This window comes from Thermobia domestica, chromosome 8 (genome assembly GCF_964235325.1).
Source record: "Thermobia domestica chromosome 8, izTheDome1.hap1.1, whole genome shotgun sequence".
Classification (NCBI taxonomy): Eukaryota; Metazoa; Arthropoda; class Insecta; order Zygentoma; family Lepismatidae; genus Thermobia; species Thermobia domestica.
This window is the reverse complement of record NC_137461.1, coordinates 150639592-150661010: the sequence shown is the minus strand read 5'-3', so window position 1 is coordinate 150661010 and position 21419 is coordinate 150639592. Positions and strand designations below refer to the sequence as shown.

The window sequence follows — 21419 nt, the reverse complement described above, 5'->3', positions numbered from 1 at the left end:
TTATTAAATTATATTTTATTACAAATGATCACCTCATTTTTTCCTTTGTTTATGAGAAAGTACAATCACTAATCATGTACTCATAGATCTAAGTGTGGAACAGTTTCTTCCAAGAATTGTCCTCAGCCCTCATTCTAGAACACAGCATAAATTAGATATTTCATCCTATTGCAAAAATCTTAAGCACTCCATCTACATTACATTCAATATAACATGGTTTTTCATCGCACATTTTAATACAAAAACACAAAATGATTTTTGATGGTATGCATCGTATAGCCTAGGAATTCCCTAAGATAAATATAAATCTGTGAATCGTTGTTAATATTACTCATTGACCTACAGAGTATATTGTGGTGCAAATCACAATCGAGAAAAAAGTATATATTTTAAATATTTTTTTCGTACAGGTTGAAGAACCAGAGATTTATTTATTTCTTGATGTTCTTTGAGTTAGAAGAGACCAGAAGTTTCTAACTAACAGTAAAATTCTAAATATTATTCTAAGCTACGAGCCTTCTGTAGGTAAGTGGGTCATAACAGAAATAGGTTAAGAGGAATTTAACCACAGTTACACGATTCATATACAAGACTGCCGTAAGTTTGCTTCGGGGTTCCAGTCAGAACGGTGGAGAGGCAAGGCAGTTGTCTTTAGAAGTCTCCGTATTTCGGAGCATCGAGATGGTTCTCTCCTGCTCAACAAAGGCTGGATCTTCTGGTCTCTTCTGCCAAGTATTAACGTAACTGACAATCCTTCTCTTATCCTAGAATATGGATAAATGTCGAATTGTGATTTTTCAATAGTAAATGTTTAGGATTCTTACTATGTAGTAGGAAATGTCTTCCATTTAAATGTCACTTTTATAATTTCAATTAATTAGTTTTATATTGTTTTTTTTATATTTAAATAAATCATTGTAAATATCCTAGCATCCTTTCTTACATCATTTACATACATATTCACGTTTGCATAATTAAAATTAAAAGTGTAACTTATTAAATTGTGACAGGCGTTTTGGAAAACAAAAATTCTTTTCAAAATTCTTTCCAAGATAATTTGTTGACATTAATTAACGGTATTATGGCTATCAGAATTTTAATATTACACCCCAATATTAAAGTACACCACAATGTTTACGAATTACTTAAAAACGTTTAAAAGTGTATTGTGTTTACCTTCAATAATGACTACTTGATAATGACAAAATTATATTTTAGTATTAGATCTATAACAATGAATCAAACTTTCTATTATCCTTCCGTTTCATATCTTACAACAACGATGTATATTTTATACGATCAGCAGTCATCCGAATAAATTTTACAAGTATTATATATATATATATATATATATATATATATATATATATATATATATATATATATATATATATATATATATATATATATATATATACTAGATTGCATTACCTTAAATGTAAAAACACAGAATTGAAATACTATAACAGGACTAAATAATTAAAAGTGGAAGAGGTAGATAATACATAGTCACTGAGCTAAATCGATTTTGGATCTCATATACAGATTCTGCTTTTCCAACAAGACAGAGGACGTAATTTAAAATATATCTCATTCAACGAGTAACCTAACACAGAAAACATTCTTCAATCATTTTTTAAACAAATCTTTATTACACACCATGTTTACAACATAGCTAATTAACTGTATCATCATTTACTTTCTTACGCCCAAGTTAATACTTCCATGTATTTTTGTTCTAAGTCTTTTTTTTTTTCTGTAAAAATTTCACAAAGTTCAAACATCAACTGCAATGTCTCATAGCTAGGAAACCAAAACCTTACAGAGAAAAATATTTCACAAGCGTACTAAGTGGATCAAGGATTACCACTACGGTAAGTTGATGAAAACCGGATGAGTTTACCTGAAGACATACGATATATACTACTTTTCTTGTGATTTTGATTAAAAAAAGAAAAAGAAAAAAAGAAAAGTAAATGAAAGACGAAAATATGCATGTTGAGTTATATGCCCCTATACCCCCCCCCTTGGATCCGCCCTTGGCCACGTCGTCACGATACACTTAGACTAACGTAAGACAGCCGACGCTGAGGGGCGTCACGACTCTGTGTTGTAACTCCTGTAATAATATACAATGTAGGTACACAAGAACGTTCATATATTGTTATTCAAAGAGAATCAAACTCACTTTATAATAAAAATAGTAAAGGGATTGTATGGTATTCTCAAGAAGATAGATAGAAGGGCGCGGTGGCTTAGTGGTAGAGCGTTCACCTTCGGTGCTTGGGATCCCTGGTTCGATCCCAGCTCGCGCCGTGTGGACTTTGTGGTGGACAAACACCGTGCTCGTGGGTTTTCTAGGGGTTCTCCCGTTTCCTCCCACTTTCTTCATTCCACAATTTCATTCATTTCTCATCATCACCGTCTCCTTTAGTCTAACCGGCATAACCGTTGGACGTAAAACTCAAAGATTTCATTTCATTTTCAACGAGATAGATATTAAAATACACTAAACATATATGGTAGATAACCGATAGAGGCATTAGATCCTTACTCGCCTTATTGATGAGAGCTAGTAGAAGTTCACTGCCTTAATTTTTAGAACATTTCTCATAGAACAGCTTACTATGTTTACAAAATAAGTTTTAATTTGGTTCCTTCCAGTAGCTGAACATGTATAATTTTTATAGATTACCTAATTCGAGTGTTGGACAAATTGCAAATTGAATTAATACAATTAATCAGTAAATTTAATTATTAATTGCAATTAACAATTGGAGTAAGAAATGCCCAATTGTTTATTGCTAATAAACGAGAATCAATTACAGTTTATCAATCAGTTGAAAGTAATTGCAATTAAATTCAGTCATTCAATTGCAATCGAATGTAATTGATAATTAATTGGATTGAAATTATTTTCCCCAGCAATTACTTTGAATTGATTGATTAATTGCAATTGATTTTCATTGATTAATGGCTAACACTGTACTTGTGTATATATTACATCGTACAGTTGTTTTCAAACATATATAGACCCTATAAATGAAGTGTAACACTGATGGTTAATTCCTCCTACCCCGCTAGACCAATTTTAATGATTTTTGGTAATGAGTGAATCTTGGCCGAAAATAGGATTTTATATTACTTTTCGGGAATAGCTTATCTTAAGAGGAGTAGAATTATTGAAACATTTATGTCAAAACTATAGTTCTCACGAGCCCTTTAAGTTAGAAAAAAAAAAACTCGCTGTATCGCCTCATTAGAAATAAGGGGACTTACATTCCAGCAGTTGTGAAAATGTTCGTTTTAAGGGGGGCAGAGTGTTCTTTTCTAAATAGATAAAAATGAAAATAGCGATGTCTAGCAGGCAACTCCCCCCCAGACCGGTATATGAATTAGGTAACTTTTGGTATTTAAGTAGATCATAGCCAAACTTGGGCTTTTGTTACATTATCGACATAAAAGAAAGAAAGGATTGGATGGGAAAAGGTGACATGTAAAAATAATAAAAAAACGACCAATAATAGTGTTTAATCCATAGCTCTCGGGGCCACTAAGATGGATAGTGACACTGCCGATTTCGTTTAACTCCAAATTCATTCCCTTCAGCATGAAGGAGGGAAGGGACGAGATTTACGAATGTTTATCATTACACTATCATTGAAATAGATATCTAACGGGGATAGAGGTTCAAATACCAAACCATAAACCTATTGTCACAATGCGAAGAATGAGCATTGAAGATAGTAACAGCATATGAGAACACTCAATCTGTAAAGGAAAAAAATAAAATGAAGAGTGAAGCTTAAAAAGTACGAGTTTTCACAAGTCGCGTGTCTGACAGAGCAACCTTAGAGACGCTCTATGCTTTAAGCAACATGCAGTAGCGTTATTTCCGATTTTACCAAGGGATGACAAGATTGTCCACCGACGTAAGTTTCACGTTTTTCTTTAGGTATATTAGTATATAATTTATTAAAATAAAATGTTTCCCTCTAGTACTGAAAATAGTAAAAAAAAAAAAAAAAAAAAATCCGGTTTCAACGTCGATAAATGGTAACAAATAGCTCCAAGCGGTTTTTTTTTTTAAAAAAAATCGATTCAGTGTCTCACGAAAACATCCTATCTTACCTGCACCAATCTACGGAAACCAGAAATGATTAAAATCTGCTAGTACTTCCGGTTTCAATGGTGATTTACAACGGCAAAAACAGTAAAAGATATAGAGAAGCGTTTTATGTATTCGATTCAGCATCCCAAGAATAGGGTCCATCTCATTTGTTAAACCACTGTTCAAATCAGTAGTGGTAGAAATCAGAATTAAGGTTTCAACGTTGATCGCTATGGAACAAGAACTGTAATAGATAGTGACGAGTGATTTTCAACAATAGATTCAGTGTCTAAAGAGAACGTACCATCACCAGAAGGAACACTATCTCAAACCGGAATTAGTTGATATTTACTAATACTTCCTATTTCAATATTTATTTCCATAGGGTGAAGACGATTTTAAGGGATTTCGAAAAGTGGTTTTTATTTTTGACAGATTTAGCGTCCCAATAATGAATTTTGTCTCGACGTTTACCTGTTTAAACCGGCAGTGGTAAACATCTACTGGTTTTTGGTTATAACACTGATCGCATAACAAACAAAATGGAAATAGATAGCGATAAGCAATTTTTTGATAAAGATTCAATACCGCAAGAAGATGTTTCACCTCTGATTTTACTCCTTTATTACAACAGAAAGTGATGGATATCTATTAGAAGTGATTTTTTTAATTGGTCAAACCAAGGATGGACAAAAGAACACCCCAAAGTTTGGAATCGGATGGTCAACTTCGCGGCGCCAAGTGGGGGCGGCGGGGCGTGATTTGTTTTTCTTAAAGCAAATTTCAAAAACTTTCCACGCCTTTACTTTTCAAGATATCCGATTGAAACTTTGCATACGAATTGTATGCACCTTTGAGTATTTCTCAATTTTTTGAGATCCCTATGTGAACCTGCGCCCACCCCTGAGGGACGCAACTATTTCGTGGGGGTAATTTCTCTCAGAAAAATTCTGTTTTTTCCCAATTTTTCCAGTTTAGGTATATGATACGGACATGTGAGTAGTATCGTTGGAAAGGGCTCGCTATACTGAAGAAAATGGCGTTTAAACCATGACTCTGGGTCAAATAGTAGTGATGCAATAATGTTATATGCAGATCCCCCACGTGAACCCAAGCCCGGGACAGAGGGGCGCAAATTTTTGAAAAAATCAAAAATCTCCCGGTTTTCCCCGATTTCACGTTTCTGGTGTATAAGGGTAGGGACATGCCGAACATACTTCGCGATCGAGGTCGAGGTTTAAGTCGCGGTCGCACCCTCGATACTGGCACAAACCCATGAATTCAAATGAGTGAGCGCATGCCGAAGATGCACGCTACATCGCGACCTAGAGGTCGACCGCGAGGGTGAATTAGTGGTCGCGATGATGAACAACTGAGTTTGTTTTTACATCGATGTTCAGCGGAAGCATCGCTGTGGTTCGTATTCTCATTGGCTCTCCCTGAATGCGCTGCACGGAATAAAGTCTTCATTTGTTTAGAATTTCGTCTGCAGAGGAGTGTGTGTGTTTATGCTCAAGAGGTTTTGTTGCACTATTATATTTGATTATGAAATACATATTAACAGAACTAATGAGGAATATTCCAGCAATATGGAATAAAAAAAACACAAACATCATAATAGGCACGTTTTAAACAGAGAATAGCAACTGAAATGGGAATGTCAGATAACTTATTTATTTGAGAATTATACTGTAGCTTATTATTATAAAAGGCAGTGGCAGTCACAGGGAGGGAGCTTTCGTGCTGAAGTCCGTAAATTGTAGAATTTTTAAAGAAAAAAAAAAGAAGCTACTATTAATCATATCTATGCTTAAAAACTCCACGCCCCCGCCCCAATTCCGAGATTAATAAAAAAGGTTTCTTCTAAATTCGTTATTGATATAAGGTAAAGAAATACCTGTAAAGACAGGCACGTATTCACAGGGAGGAAACATCGAATAATGAAATTGCAGTACCGAAACTTCATGTGCTGCAGTTAATACCTCCTCTACCTCGAAACCTAAAGACATACCTGATTTATTTATTTATTTATTAAATTTTACTGGGAAACGATTTCTCGCCTCAGTGCTGAAAGAGGGCATTTCTTCACAGAAAATTGAATAAAAGGCAAAAGTCTTTGATTTAGAATATTGATAGAGATGAACAAGAGATGAGACTCAAATATTTTTGCGAAACAAGAGACGAAACTTTGCCATTTTTCATATCTCGTCCCGCGTCCATCCCTATTTATAAACTGTTTGGTCCTTTCAATTTCAAAATGTGGTTTCGCAGTGATTTTTATGTACTGACGGAATAATTTCACATGCGTCACAGCAATGAAACGCATGACAACTGAGAACTTAACAGCGAGGGTGCGACCTCCTCGCTATGTGCGCCCTTCATCCATCGCGACCTAGACATCGAGGTAGCGACCGCGACTTGTACCTCGACCTCGATCGCGAGGTATCTTCGACATGCATTTACCCTAATACGGAGAAGCGAGTGGTGCTCTATCCTGAAAAAGAACGAGGTATGAACCATTATCCTACGATAAATAATAAGGAAACAGTAGCTGTTTGAGTGAAAGTCTAAAATTTACCTCAAAAAGTGGAAACCGTAAAAGGGATACCGTATATACATATTCAGACTTTTAGAGACATATAGAGATAAACATATAGGGATGGGCACGAGTCGAGCTAAAACTCGACTCGACTCGAAACTCGGAGCGAATTCGAATCGAGTTTCGAGACGAATCAAAAGTAATTTTCTCGAGTCGAGTTCCGAGCTGAGTCACTGTTTTGAGGTCGAGTTTCGAGTCGAGTCGAGTTTGATAAATGGCTCGCTCGTTCAGCTCGTTTTTACTCGTTTTGAAATCATTGCTGATTAGACTGAAAAGCGAAACCTAGAGAAGTGTAAGCAGTAAGTTTGATATTTTTACTGTTGCTCACGCGATGAGACATTCCATCTCGATTAATAAGACGACAATGGATTTTTATAACTAGACAGCCTCAAATGTCGTGAGCACCAATATAACTAAATACTGCAGTTCTTACCATCAAGGCTGAGACCTGCACGGTCGAAGTTTTGAGCCCAAGCTGAAGCCCAAGCCGGGTAGTAATGTCAACCTACTCAGCTCGGTTCAGCTGAGCGAACAGCTCTAGCCGGCGCGGTTGGGATGAGCTACCGACTTGGTTCAGGTGAGCCATTGGATCGAGCCGGCTAATAATAATAATAATAATAATAATAATAATAATAATAATAATAATAATAATAATAATAATAATAATAATAATAATAATAATAATAATAAAATTCTAGTAGTAGTAGTAAGTATCATTAATAATAATTATATTGTCTATGTAGAATCCTTGAAAAAAATACTTGAAACTACACACAGCATTTGGCTCGATGTGGCTCGTTTTGGCTCGACTCGACTCGAAACTCAAGTCAAATTCGGGTCGAGTTGGAGGAAATTTTTCGAGTCAAGCTCAAAGATGTCTATTTTGAAGTCGAGTCGAGTTTCAATGAAAACTCGGTCGAACTCGCTCGAGCCCATCCCTATAAACAAAATACAGTAACTTTGTGTATGGTGGAGCAAAACTTGATATGGTTATGGTTGACAATGCATCACGTTGTTGCCAGCAGAGAGTAGACGAAATGACACCACTGCATGTGTTCGAAGTCTAACAGATATCAAATACCATGATTAATTGTTTGTTTACGAATTAGAGTACACGAATGCTTACCCTACATTCTTAGAAAATACATGTTAAACGTATCTTGCTTTCTATTTCAATTTTGGATCTAAATAAAAGTAACACATTGTGCATTGAAGTAATTTGAGAGTGAAATATGTAAATGCATTATCCAATTGCGTAAATAATATGTTTACTTGCATAAAATAGTATAAAATAACAAGATCCAGATTTAACATTCTAAATTGTAAGAGGGTATTTAAAATATTTTGATTTGTCTTAAACGAAGTCTTTACAGTAAGTAGGCCTATTCATTCTTGATTTTCCCAGGATCAAGTTAGAGTCAAAAGAGCGTTCTGTGTGAGTTGTTAAATCCCGCTTTGCTCTCCGACTATTTTAAGTTTATTTCATTTAAATTTTCAAAAGGTTTATTTCAAAAGGAACCGAAAGGCTAAACTCATAATATGTATAATTAAAATAATAGGTATTTGGTTACTCAAAACTCTTTGTAGGTTAATAATCAGAAGTTTTTCTATTACAATAAATATTTCGCACTATGAATTTCTGGTAAACAATATTAATGTCTTCTATCGGGTTAACATCTTTCGATTAAATTGCCTCTCTTTCTTTCTCGTTGTGTAATTTCCGTCTTTTATTTTCTTTTTGTCCTTTACATACAAACATACGCATGCACCACGTGACCATTCTCATGACCTTGAGAGCATTCACTTACTTGACTCTTCCATCATTCTAAATAGATGAACTCAGCCTTGAAATATTGCTTCTGTTATGTTCAGAGAATTTAAAAGAGATTGCCATAGGTTGTGGACTACTTTTCAATATTATTTTTTCTTTAGCATCTTGGGCACAGAATATACAATGATTGATCATGTTACAATAACATTAAAAGTTTCTCTTGAGTTTGTTAGTCAGAATCACATGTAGGGGAAATGTTCGTAAGAAATATAAAGAGTAACCAGCAACAAAGTAATGTAATACTGCCAATGAGATCAATGATATTTCAACTTTAATTTTTGATGCTCGAACCTAACGCTGAAAAAAATGAAGTAATTTGAGGAATAGTGTCAAGACACATTTGTAACCTATCTTTCATTTGGTTTTATGGAAGTATGTCTGGGTGCAATTAGGAATGTGCTTCTAACCACATTTCATAAATTCTGACGATTTTTAAGCTTTACAGCGACATATATTGAAATTTATTTTTGCTCATCTGAAAAATTACTATTATTTTAGTTAACCTCTTATGATTGTGCATCAAAGATTTTTCACTTGACACAATTAAATAATGAAATTTGTTAATACGATATTTTGGAAGGAAGTTGATTAACGTGATCAAGGGAAATACTAGAAAAATGTGTGGAGGACTGGCTGCGAGATTCAAACCTTGGACTCCCAGGTTGCAAGAAGGTTAAAATTATATCTACCATAACAGTGATATAGGGCTAAATGGAAAAATGGTAAAATTTATAAAGTGTTCATAGAGTATTTATCTCTGTAGAACTCTCATATTACGATTTAAGATCGAAACTCACGATGCTGTTCAATAGAGGTTCCAACATTCTTGAGCTGATATTCAATAAACTTCGAAAAAGAAAAAGAAATAAATTTTGTTATTTTTCTCCATAATATAATAATTTTTAATTCATGGGCCGAATAAGTTTTTGAATTGCTTATGGAAATGCTGAAAATTTAAGTAGCTTTTTATTTCGAGAGTTTTAATGCTATTGAAACCGAAAACACGCTCAGCGTTAGAAATAAGTTGGGCGTACATCTATAAAACTTGAAGACAATCGTGTATTGTAAATCAATGCCAGATCTAGTTTATCCAGTTCATCCACATATAATTATCTACCTGTTCCTTTCTTTCTTTTCTTCTTCTTTTTAGACACAAGCAAATTTTAATTACTAAGAGACTGGACAGCACAGCTCAAGGGTAACAGGGACGAAAACTTCCCAAATGGAGTTGATCTCGAACGAAATTTACATTATATTAAAACTTAATTTCATTATGCTGATGTTGTAACACATCCAATTATATTTACAAAAATATACTCTGGCGAAATACTTTTATTTCTTTGCATAATTAAAAAATTCCTTTTTCTCTATAGCTATGCACTGATAAAAACTGTGGTCTTGACTAAGGTTTACAAGGTTCAGAAACATTTAGTGAATGTCATAGATATTTTTATCTTGCCAATGTTATTTTTATTATTTTTTTTTTATTTCTTAACTTTAACTCCCTTTTCAGCATTTGTTCTATAGTGAATTTGGATCCACAACTTTACGTTGAGTCACAGGAACAAGTAATTGGTATTTTTCCAGGCATAGGTTCAAGTGGGCTCTATCTCCTTAGCGTTAGTCAAATGACAGATGACCCCAGAGCTAAAATAAATTGTAATTACATGTTAATCTTGTGCAGGGGATGCCATCAGCAGGACGGTCACCTTCGACAAACTGTACCAAAGTCCGCATTCAGAAAATTTTCAATATTATATATAGGCACAGTGCGAAATCCTTGGATGTGGAACAATCCTCAACCCTACTTGTAAATATTTCAAATAAAATCCACCCCACTAGTAAATTATTGGGGTCAACAAAGACACTATGGTCAAAATATTGTAAATTACTTTCAATAATTCTCAAGTAACGAAAATGTATTTAATCTATAATTAACGTGTGTCCTAGTCGTATGGAAGGGCAAAAACACATCCCAAATTCCACATAGTTTAACAGTTATGGATGTTTAAATATGTGAACGCTCTATATCGAAGCATTCCAGTGCTAAGTGTTTTATCTTTTTACACTCCTATCCCACCTCATCCCCACCTCCACTTCGACTGTGAGGATTTCGTACCCTGTATACAGGATGTTTCAAAACAACACCGACAACGTTTGGGAGGTGATTCCTGACACCAAGATAAGACAAAAAGTATAGACCAACTTGGGTGCACAAATGCTTCCTTTCGGAGTTATAGACTGCCAAAAACATAAAAAAAAATAATTTTAAAGGTCCACAGCCTCCAAAACTATGGGACCTACCATAGTCGGGTCAAGACTTTACTTAGGAACTAATATGTGCCCTATCCTAAGGTACTCACGCAACAATTTTTATAGAGGTAGTTGGTGAGTACTTCAAATTATATGCTCTTAGCCATTTCAAAGAACTCCATTCGCAAGTGGTATCAACAATTCAAGGAAACACTACATTTTCAAAGAAAGGTCGTTTGCCTACGGCAGATGAATAACAGCTTGTAAATTAGTCATCAAGATCATCGGACTTATCCGTCTCCGATTTTTCTTCCTCTGGACATCTCAAAGACATTGTGTGCAAATCACCTCCTCACCAAGATGTTGGTGAACTGCAACAGCACGTTACTGCTGCAGTGCAAACTGTTGATGAAACTATGTTGAAACTGGTCTGGAAGGAATTGATTACTGAGTTGATGTATGTAGAATAACAAAGAGAGGTTACATACCATATGTGAGTTACTGTGTTACAATTTTTAACACTAACAGGGATAATTATAGTACTTCTGTGTAAAATTTTAAGTAATTGTTATATATATATATATATATATATATATATATATATATATATATATATATATATATACAGATGGTGATCAGAAAAATGGAAACACCTCTAGTTGGCAACACGTCAGATATATGGGTTGGCAGTGGTGTCGTGGCGCCCACAGCGCCGGACCGCTGGTGGTGGTGTGATAGGTCGGTCTCCATACTACGTAAGGCGCAGTGGAACAGCAGTGTCCAGTGGCTGCAGCAGACGGAGGTAGTGTGAAATGGGAGATCTCTCAGAGTTTCAAAGAGGGCAAATTGTTGGTGTGCGGTTATGTGGAGTGAGTGTGACGGCAGTGGCTACTGTGATAGGTGTGTCGCGTGGGACAGTGTCGAAGGTGATGACGGCCTACACAACACACGGGAAAACCACATCGGGGAAGCGGAACAGTGGGCGGAAGAAAATCATGAGTGACAGGTCACGCCGGGTATTAAAGCGCATTGTCACGCAGAACCATCGTGCCACTGCGGAGCAAGTGACGGAGGAACTCAATCAGCACCTCCCCACTCTGTTTCGACAATCACAGTCCGCCGCGAAGTACATGACATGAACTTACGGGGTCGTGTTGCACGGGCCAAACCGCTCATCAGGGACCATAACGCTTTCGCACGCCGCAAATGGTGCCGCGACCATGCAACTTGGACCGTTGAGGACTGGAAACGTGTGATATGGTCGGATGAGTCATCCTTCACCCTATTCCCAACCACGGGCTGTGTTTATGTGTGGAGAACGCCCAAAGAAGCTTATGATCTGCAGTGTCTCCGCCCAACTGTGAAACTTGGCGGCGGCTCGGTGATGCTGTGGGACGCAATATCATGGTTTTCATTGGGTCCTGTGGTCAAATTTAGCGGACGAATCACTGCCAACGATTATGTCGCAGTTTTAGGAGACCACTTGCATCCTATGGTCCGGATGTTGTTCCCGGACAATGACGCCACCTTCCAGGATGATAATGCACCCATTCACACAGCTGGCGTTGTTGCAGCGTGGTTTGAGGAACATCGGGATGAAGTTCAACACCTCCCTTGGCCCGCCCAATCCCCAGATCTCAACATAATTGAACATCTGTGGTCCGTCTTGGAAACACGACTCCGGCGACAATTTCCATCTCCATCCTCTCTCACAGAACTGGCCGATAACCTGCACGAGGAATGGTATAAAATTCCACTTGCTACCATTCACGACCTCTATGCCTCCATCCCACGTCGCATCAAGGCTGTTCTGAAGGCGAAAGGTGGCCCGACACCATATTAATCTGGTAAGTTGCAATTTCGTTCAGGTGTTTCCATTTTTCTGATCACCATCTGTATATATATATATATTTTTTTTTGAAACAACCTGTATATGGTAGCATATGTGAGATGTCATGAATAGCAAGTGTACAAATTAATTTTAAGAGGTTAAAATAAAAATATTTCATCAAGAAATGTAGCAACTGATCCATTTTGTTGCTCAAATTCTATTTTATGCAAATTTACACTACAGTACAAACGAACTCGTGTTTGGAGTAAGCCAATGATATCAGGACGCTCTATTGTCAAACCTTCGGCGAGGAAGTTGCTTTCAAAAGTTCTCGTCTGACTAAGACCATATAGTATGTACACCGAATCGGAATCCTAATCACAGGTTGGCGCAATAAGCAGATCGTTTCAAGGTCAAATGTCAATGTGGCTGCCGTGCACAATAACTGCTAATATGCACTTTTACCGATACCTTTGCAAAATTAGTATATACCAGATGTTTTAGATAAAGCACCTAGTCCAGACTGTCATTCAAAAACCAGGTCACCTCCAGATCTAAGGCATATCGGCTTTTGGATGGTTATATATGTTGTAGAAATCTTTAAAGAAATCAAACTCAGTAGATGAATGATTAAATGAGGAGGAATGAAAAGGAATGTCTGTTTGTAAATGTAAGCAAAAAACAGCAACTGATTATCGACTACAGTACCATCAAAACATAAACATTGCCTTCAGGAAATAGTGGCCGTGGAAATGAGTAAACTCGAAAGCGTGCTCTGAAATTTATGTCAGAAATCTAAAGGAACCGATTGTCAATTTTTGAATGACAGCATATACTTATAAATCACAAACGGTTGGAGATACGAGGATGAAACAAAAGCACAAGTGAGATAAGAATATATGAGAGGGTGCATCGAATAAAGCAGTTTGCTTGCCACAGGACTCTCAATTATGCTCCAAGTAGTCATCCGAAAATATTAAACAGCAAAGCATTGAATGTTATACACCATTGAAGAGATGTATATTTTATCACCTAGAGAAGAGATTTTATACAACCATGGACAAACAACTTTTGTAGAATAAAGTTTTTTGTGTGTGTGAGATACCCTTTACAAAATGGTCACTATGTAAGTGTGATTTCTTACACATTCAGATAGTACGTCCAATGCTTATAAGTCTAAAACAGATCAATATAAAAAGATGAAACAAAAGAAAAGGTAGGAAAATATCAGAAGGCGTACGGAAATGAGCAAATTGCTTGCCTTCACAGAGGTTTCTGTCCTAGCCTTAGGGACAATCCGATAATTGAAGAGTTTGATGCAATAAGGGCGTAAGTCTGAAACATACGGTTGTAGAAAAACGGTGTTGAAAATTTAAGTAGTGTTTTTTCGTACATAAAACAACGTAATATACAGCATTTTATTCCTTTATTGAATTGAAATGTTACCAGGAGGCTAAACAAGCATGGCAAAAGCCACAAATGCGTTTGATGCAAAAAAGGCTCATTCTTGCATTCGCCCCTATTACATCAAACTCCTCAATTTTAAATGATATGTTTTGTAATTTGATACATCATTGAAAGGAACATTGAAAACAAACAAGTTTCAGGATAAAGTTTTCCCTGTAAGGAATCGTTTGGGAAATAGCCACCATCGAGCCATCAGATAAAACTCTCAGTTAAACGGTAGTCGTTTCATAAACAATGAATTATACGCAAAAAATTCTCCTACAAATATTGTTTGTTTCTCCAGTATCTTTTCAGTTATGTATATAAACAGAAAATCCTACTTTGCTATTTAAAAGTTTCAGTTGACCCCCGGGGCCCTAATATAGGTGATTCTGTGAAGTAAACAGAACGCTTCAATCAATGTGTATTCGAATATTTTCCTGTCTCATTTTTAGTATCATTCTTTCTATCTCGATCTGTTTCAGATTTATAAGCACTGGTCGCTTTATATAAAAGAAACTTATCCCTAAGAGTAAACTTAACCTTTGTGAATTCTTCATGAGAAGTGAGTTACATAACATTACAAGGTTTTAATGAAACATTTATTTATGAAATGTGAACAAATTCCCTTGAGACATTTTTGAAAAATTGTCATGGATGCCCGCAACAGGGGGCAAAGGGGGCAACTGCTCCTGGATTTTTAAAGCGTTTTCAGTTCTTGGGGAGCTCTCTTGTGGTTAAGCGGTTAGCGTAAGTGCCTTTGGCGTGTGAGACCTGAGTTTAATACCCGGCGGGAGCTCACGTGGTTAGGATTCCATCTTAAGCCTATTCTTAATCTCTTAAATCACCCGACCGATCTCGATCAAATTTTTGACGTAGATGCAGTTCTGATCTGAGAGTGTTTTCAACTATTCCCTTTGACGGTAGAACTTAGGAAAGGGAGAGGAGAGGGAATTATAAAAAAATAAATGAAACTTAATAACTCTTGAACCAAGCGACCAATCTCGATCAAATTTTCAACATAGATGATGTTCATGGCCTTGGATGTATTTTACCATTTCACTTTGACGGAATAACGTAAGGGATGGGGAGGAGGGGGAGATATACAAAATTAATAAATATAAAAATAAAAGTGACCATGTTAGTGAGTTAATAATTCTTTAACCACCCGAACGATCTCAATCAAATTTTCAACATAGAGGAAGTTCGAACCTGGGAAGTCATTATTTCATTTTGATGGTAGAACTTAGAGGAGAGGAGGGGAGGAGAGGAGGGTAAATATATGAAAATGAATAAAACAATAACCCTAGAACTACCCGACCGATCTCGACGAAACCTTCAACATAGGTAACGTTCGGACCTGGGATATTTTCATCATTTTACTTTGACGGCACAATGTAGGGGAGGAGAAGAGGGACATATATATGTAAAAAAAAAAAAAAAAAAAAAAAAGATAATAATAATAAAAAATAAAAGTGAGTGTCTTTGTGACATCGTCATGCTTAAAACACTGAACCAATCTTAACCAAATTATCAACATAGATGTTCGAACCTGGGGTGTTTTTTTTTTTTAATTTTTTTTATCATATCCCTTCGACGGTAGAACTTAGGATAGGAGGAGGAGAGGAGATATATAAATAAAAATAAATAGAACTTAACTCTTGAACCACCCAACCGATCTCGATCAAATTTTTAACATATATGACATTCGGGCCTGGGATATTTTTTATCGTGTTAGGCCCCGCAACATGGGAAGGGGAGAGGGACGTATAAAACTCACCGAAAATGACCAATATCAAAGAGCGCTTTAGTAACAGTAAAAAAGGAACACATTACTATTTTACCTTAATTTAACCCAGCGAAATTGGGGTGCGTCTTCGATTCGAGGACGTCTTAAATTCGAGTAATTATCGAGAAATTCTTAATTAAAGATATTATTAACGTGTTATTAAAACTACTTTGCTAGTCATAAATATTTTAAATTTTGTATCATATTCAATCATTCAGACATATAGTAGTGTTCTGCGCTTGCGCAGGACTTCGGGTTTGGTAGTAGTACTTAATATATTTAACAGTTTTCTCTGTAGTTAATAAGATGTGTGCGTAAATAAGTGTTGGTTTATATAACATAGTACAACGGTACGTTTGTATATTTTCTTGTATTATTATTTTCTTGTAAATTTGGACAATAAGTTATTCGAAATATGTACTAGGCTGGCTGCAGAAGAAGAGAAAGAAATGTTTTAAAATATTGTCGATAATGCTGATATATATAAAAAAAGATATTTATATGTTAAACTAATGAGATTGTCAATACGTGGTTGGCAGGACAACCAGATAAGAATATAAATAAATAGAATTATGAAACGGGCAGCTTCGTCAGGGACAACCATATATACAGATATAAATAATAAATGGAAGTAAAAGCGGACGAATGAAGTGTATATTATTTTAATGTGGTTCAATTTTAGATTACGATAAAAGAACCAGAGTGTTGTTTATTATTGATTTGTTGTATTAAAAAATGGCACCGGAAACCCGGGAATTGAGAAGGAGCGTTTTTGAAGTTCAGTAAAAAACGACCAAAATTGAGTCAGATATTAATTATATTTGTTTAAGAAGCGGCCGAGTTATATATCGGAGCAGAATGAGTGACATACATGGTGAAACGATGGACAGCCCAACAATAGATTCATCCAATATGTTGGAAATTTTCAAGGAAATGTCCCGACAACAAGCAGAACAATTTGCTTAATTGAATCAGCAGTTAGAAAAGCTAGATCAAAAGACGAATCAGCAAGCCCAACATTGATGAGCGCCTGGAGCAATTGCAACAGTGCAATGACGGTTTGCAACAGCAGTTGCAACAAATTAACCAACAGACCAAAGCTAAATTTGAACATCATGAGGTTGAAATGGGCAAAATAGTACAAAGGTGTACTGACATTCAAGATTCTGTGAACGTTATCGAGACGGTCGTAGAAGAACATGACAACCGAATTAAACAACTGCAGGATGAATTGAATTTCAGAAAAGAAAATCGTATGTCAGAAGGCGCAGTGCAAGATGGTGGGCACATGAATCCTGTACATCCCACATCCAACGATTGGGAATCTGCACACCATCACCGAACAACGCTTGAAGATAACCAATCTTCGAGTAATGAAGATAGTACAGAAGGAGAAAGAAGAGTGAGGCGATCATCTCTGCAGAAGCGGGACCACAGGTATTTAAGGGTTAAAACAAATAAATCTTTGCGTGTTAGTGAAGTGAAGTCAATCACAAAATTTAGTGGTATACCGGAAGATATAACTGCGAGGGGATTTCTCGAAAAATTTGAAGATGACTGTGAATTGATAGACATAGATAAATCACAATATTTGAAATTACTGCCTCATGTATTGTTGCCACCATGTATAACGTGGTTTAAGGCCATTAGGAATAACCTCCGTACGTATGCTGACTTTAAAAATGCATTGCTTTCCAATTATGAAAACGACTTCATGATAGCAAATAGAGACGCGTTGTTAAGATCGAAACCCTTCAATCCAAAGCTGCATAGGAGTATTACATAATTTGTAATTTTTACATTTAATGAGTTGAGAGCGTTAAATCCGGGTCATCCAGAATCAAGAATTATCGCTTCTATCCGGATACTATTGCCTTTTAGATTACAACAGCTTTTAATGTCTGCGCAATGTGTTAACTTTAATCTTCTAATAATGCTTGTTCAGAGTTATGAAAGTCAATTTGTAGCACAAAACTGTAATAGAGGACAGGACAAAGGTCAAAGCAACTCTGATCGGGGTCATGTACAATATGCCCCAGTGCGCAATTTAAGTATACAATCTGAAAACACATTCGATAGCAGAATAAACAATGCTACCGGTAACCAGATGCAAACGAACCGTGGTAACGTAAACAGGAATTATAGAAATAACAACCGTAATTTCAACAGGAACAACAACCGTCGCCCTTTTGTGCAAAATAGAAGTTCAGATGGTAGAAATTATTTTGATAGGAATAGGAGATATACAGATGGCAGTAGTTACTTACATAGGAATAGGAAACCGTATGTTGTAACTTTGCATAATCGTCAAGAAAACTCCCAAGATTGTGCAATACAATGTGACCTAACTGAAGCTATAAGACACCGTGACTTGGGTTAGACTATGTTGATATGAAGTGGATTGAATCTGCGTTGAAGAAAAACAAACATACTCTATGGATATGTCAATCGGTTTAATGTATTTTATTTTATGTTATTTAATCTTGAGTTCATGTCTATGATCACAGTTATTCAATTTATATCAACATATCTGTTAATGTTATGTGTTTCCTTTGATATGTGTACTATCAATCTCATCATTCGTGTCCCATGTTATTGACGTATATTGAAAAGCATCTTTGTAATGAGAGGATATATATATATATATATATATATATATATATATATATATATATATATATATATATATATATATATATATATATATTGAAGTTAATAAGTTTTGTTCTCTATAACGAGTTTGTTGGACATGTAACTTAAATTGGAGTTACGGCGTCTGAGGGGACCGTACTCAATTGATTTTGCTTCAAATGTCATTATGATTTCATGTGTTGTTCGTATCTTGAATTCATGTATATGATAGCAATTACTCAAATTATGTCTACAAATATCGTAATGTTATGTGTTTTCCTATGATTGCCAAAATGCAATATCAATCACATTGTCCATGTTATGATGTTAATAAGACATTAATTCTTATGTTATGTCCTGATTATTATCGATATTGCAATCTTAATTTATATTTTGTTTAACTACATCTTATATTCGATCATGTTATATTCAAAGAACGACTGTATGAATATCACATACATCTTTTTCAAAACCTTCTTCATGATGCCCAAGTAAATAATTATTAATAGCTTGTAACCAGCATTTAATGGCCCCGAAAAGGAATCAAATAGCTTATAACCAGCATTTAATGGACCTGAAAAAGGTCTTAAATAACTTATTAATCTAATTTCGAATGTGCCTTATCGTCGGTAAAACGTATAAATAAATGAAAATGATGATAATATTTTTAAAAATAAATATGATAAATAAATATGATAATGATATTGTTATAGAATTAGGTATAATATATATGTATAGTTATATGAATTGTAATTTTAAATATACGAGGTACATTCGAAAACTCGAATAATTTCCATATGTATATAAACGGTCCAGAATTATTTTCCCTTTTTATGATAGTTAATGAATAAAAAGGGAAATTACGTTCGGGCATCATAATATACAACAGTACGTTTGTATATTTTCTTGTAAATTTGGACAATAAGTTATTCGAAATATGTACCAGGCTGGTTGCAGAAGAAGAGAAAGAAATGTTTCAAAATATTGTCGATAATGCTAATATATATATATATATATATATATATATATATATATATATATATATATATATATATATATATATATATAAAGATATTCATATGTTAAAATAATGAGATTGTCAATACGTGGTTGGCAGGACAACCAGATAAGAATATAAATAAATAGAATTATGAAAAGGGCAACTTTGTCAGGGACAACCATATATACAGATATAAATAATAAATGGAAGTAAAAGCGGCCGAATGAAGTGTATATTATTTTAATGTGGCTCAATTTTAGATTGTGGCTCAATTTTAGAACCAGAGTGTTATTTATTATTGATTTGTTGTAATAGTATATGCACGTATACACTAATGCGTGTCAGACTTCTGCCTCCCTCCTGTAATCGGTCTTAGAAAAAATCCTCGGATGTACCTGGATACAGTGAGTTTGAGCACCAACTATACAAAAAGATTTAACAAAATATTATTTGGGCTGAGTACAGGGCAGATTCCACAGGCTCACTCCTTCATCAGAAAAACATGTAGCTTTTTATTTCTATGATTATCATGCGCTAGTACCCTGATAAACCTTGTAGTTGTTTTTCAGTGCAATGCTTTGACACGCAAACACACACACACAGAGACGTACACGACAGAAAAGAAAGAAAGAAGATTTAGTGATAAGACAGAAAGAGAGAGAAGAGTGAATAGCGTGTTTGTTAAAACTACAATAACAGCTTCATAGAAACTTTCCATATATACAAATGACGATGTTTCTCTTCTTCGGGTTAGAGCGCGTCTGTCTCGGTCATCGGATCAGAGTAGGTTTGTCCGGGTTACCGTATCCCTTCCATCAGACTACAAAAAACGGCATCAAGTGATACAGATAATAGACTGGCAATTTTAAGTATTACTTGAGAGAAAATTGTTACGCTCTCTCGTGAAAACAAGATTAAGTGCCAACAACAAGCAATACTCTTATCTTCAGAAAGTTACAAGTGTATTGCCTCTTTCCAGCTTTCTCGTAACTTTATATTTTATGCTGTATTATACAGATTACTTAGAAATGACTGATAAGAGATGTTAAAAGTCTGGTAACTGAATGATATATTTTTTTCATCGCTTAATTAAAAAAAATACCTCTACTCATGCGTCAACTGAGTTAATTCGATCCCACTCCATAGCTTTGTGGTGCAATATTGGAAATCACGAATACGTATAAAGCATAAGTTCCATAATTCTGAAGAAACAGAAGGGGATTCAGTTAGTATGAATTAAAGATTTGGTTTTAGCATGGTACATACGCGTAAATATCTTTATCATATATATAGAATCTACGAAGATTTCTAAACATTAATAAATGTAATGGCACAATAGTTCAATGTAGAGACTGATATGTAAATGAAGCTGTACGAATGGAGGCTTCGGAGCCATATTGAAGTTGTAATTTACTGTATTAGTTCTAGATTTTCTTACGCAGTATTCGATACGTTTCATTACAGATAATATGTTTCTTTGTGGTTCTACTGAGCTCAAATCATAGTTTATATATGAATGTTATTAATTGTACTAGTTTTCCCTTAGCAAACTATATAGTTTGCTTTCTTGGTGTGCACATTACTTTGATGCCTCTACCGTACCCAGGTTTTCACCGAATAGTGTGATAATAAATTAGGCTATGTGCACCCGTTACTATATACATAAAGGAAGAATATGTTAAAGTTTGACTTCTGAAGATGCAATACTAACCCATCATACTAGAATTCTTTCAAAATGTTTACAAGCGCAGTTGGCAAGAACTGCATATTGACAACTCAGAGTACAGTATATCAGAAGTTCCGTGACGTCAAACTCATAATTAACTTATCTCAGAAAGCAGTTGGCACTGGATTGGTTAAAATAATCAGGATTTTAAAGATAAATACAAAATCAGAATTATGAGCTATTTTATAACTTTATTAATAAA

At 35.2% G+C, this 21419-nt stretch overlaps 1 protein-coding gene across 1 annotated transcript in view; it reads right to left on the bottom strand.

Annotated features, from left to right (window-relative positions):
• Positions 1-21419, bottom strand: part of LOC145693280 (uncharacterized) — a 43420-nt gene that overhangs the window by 9394 nt on the left and 12607 nt on the right. The gene's annotated exons all lie outside the window — the stretch shown is intronic.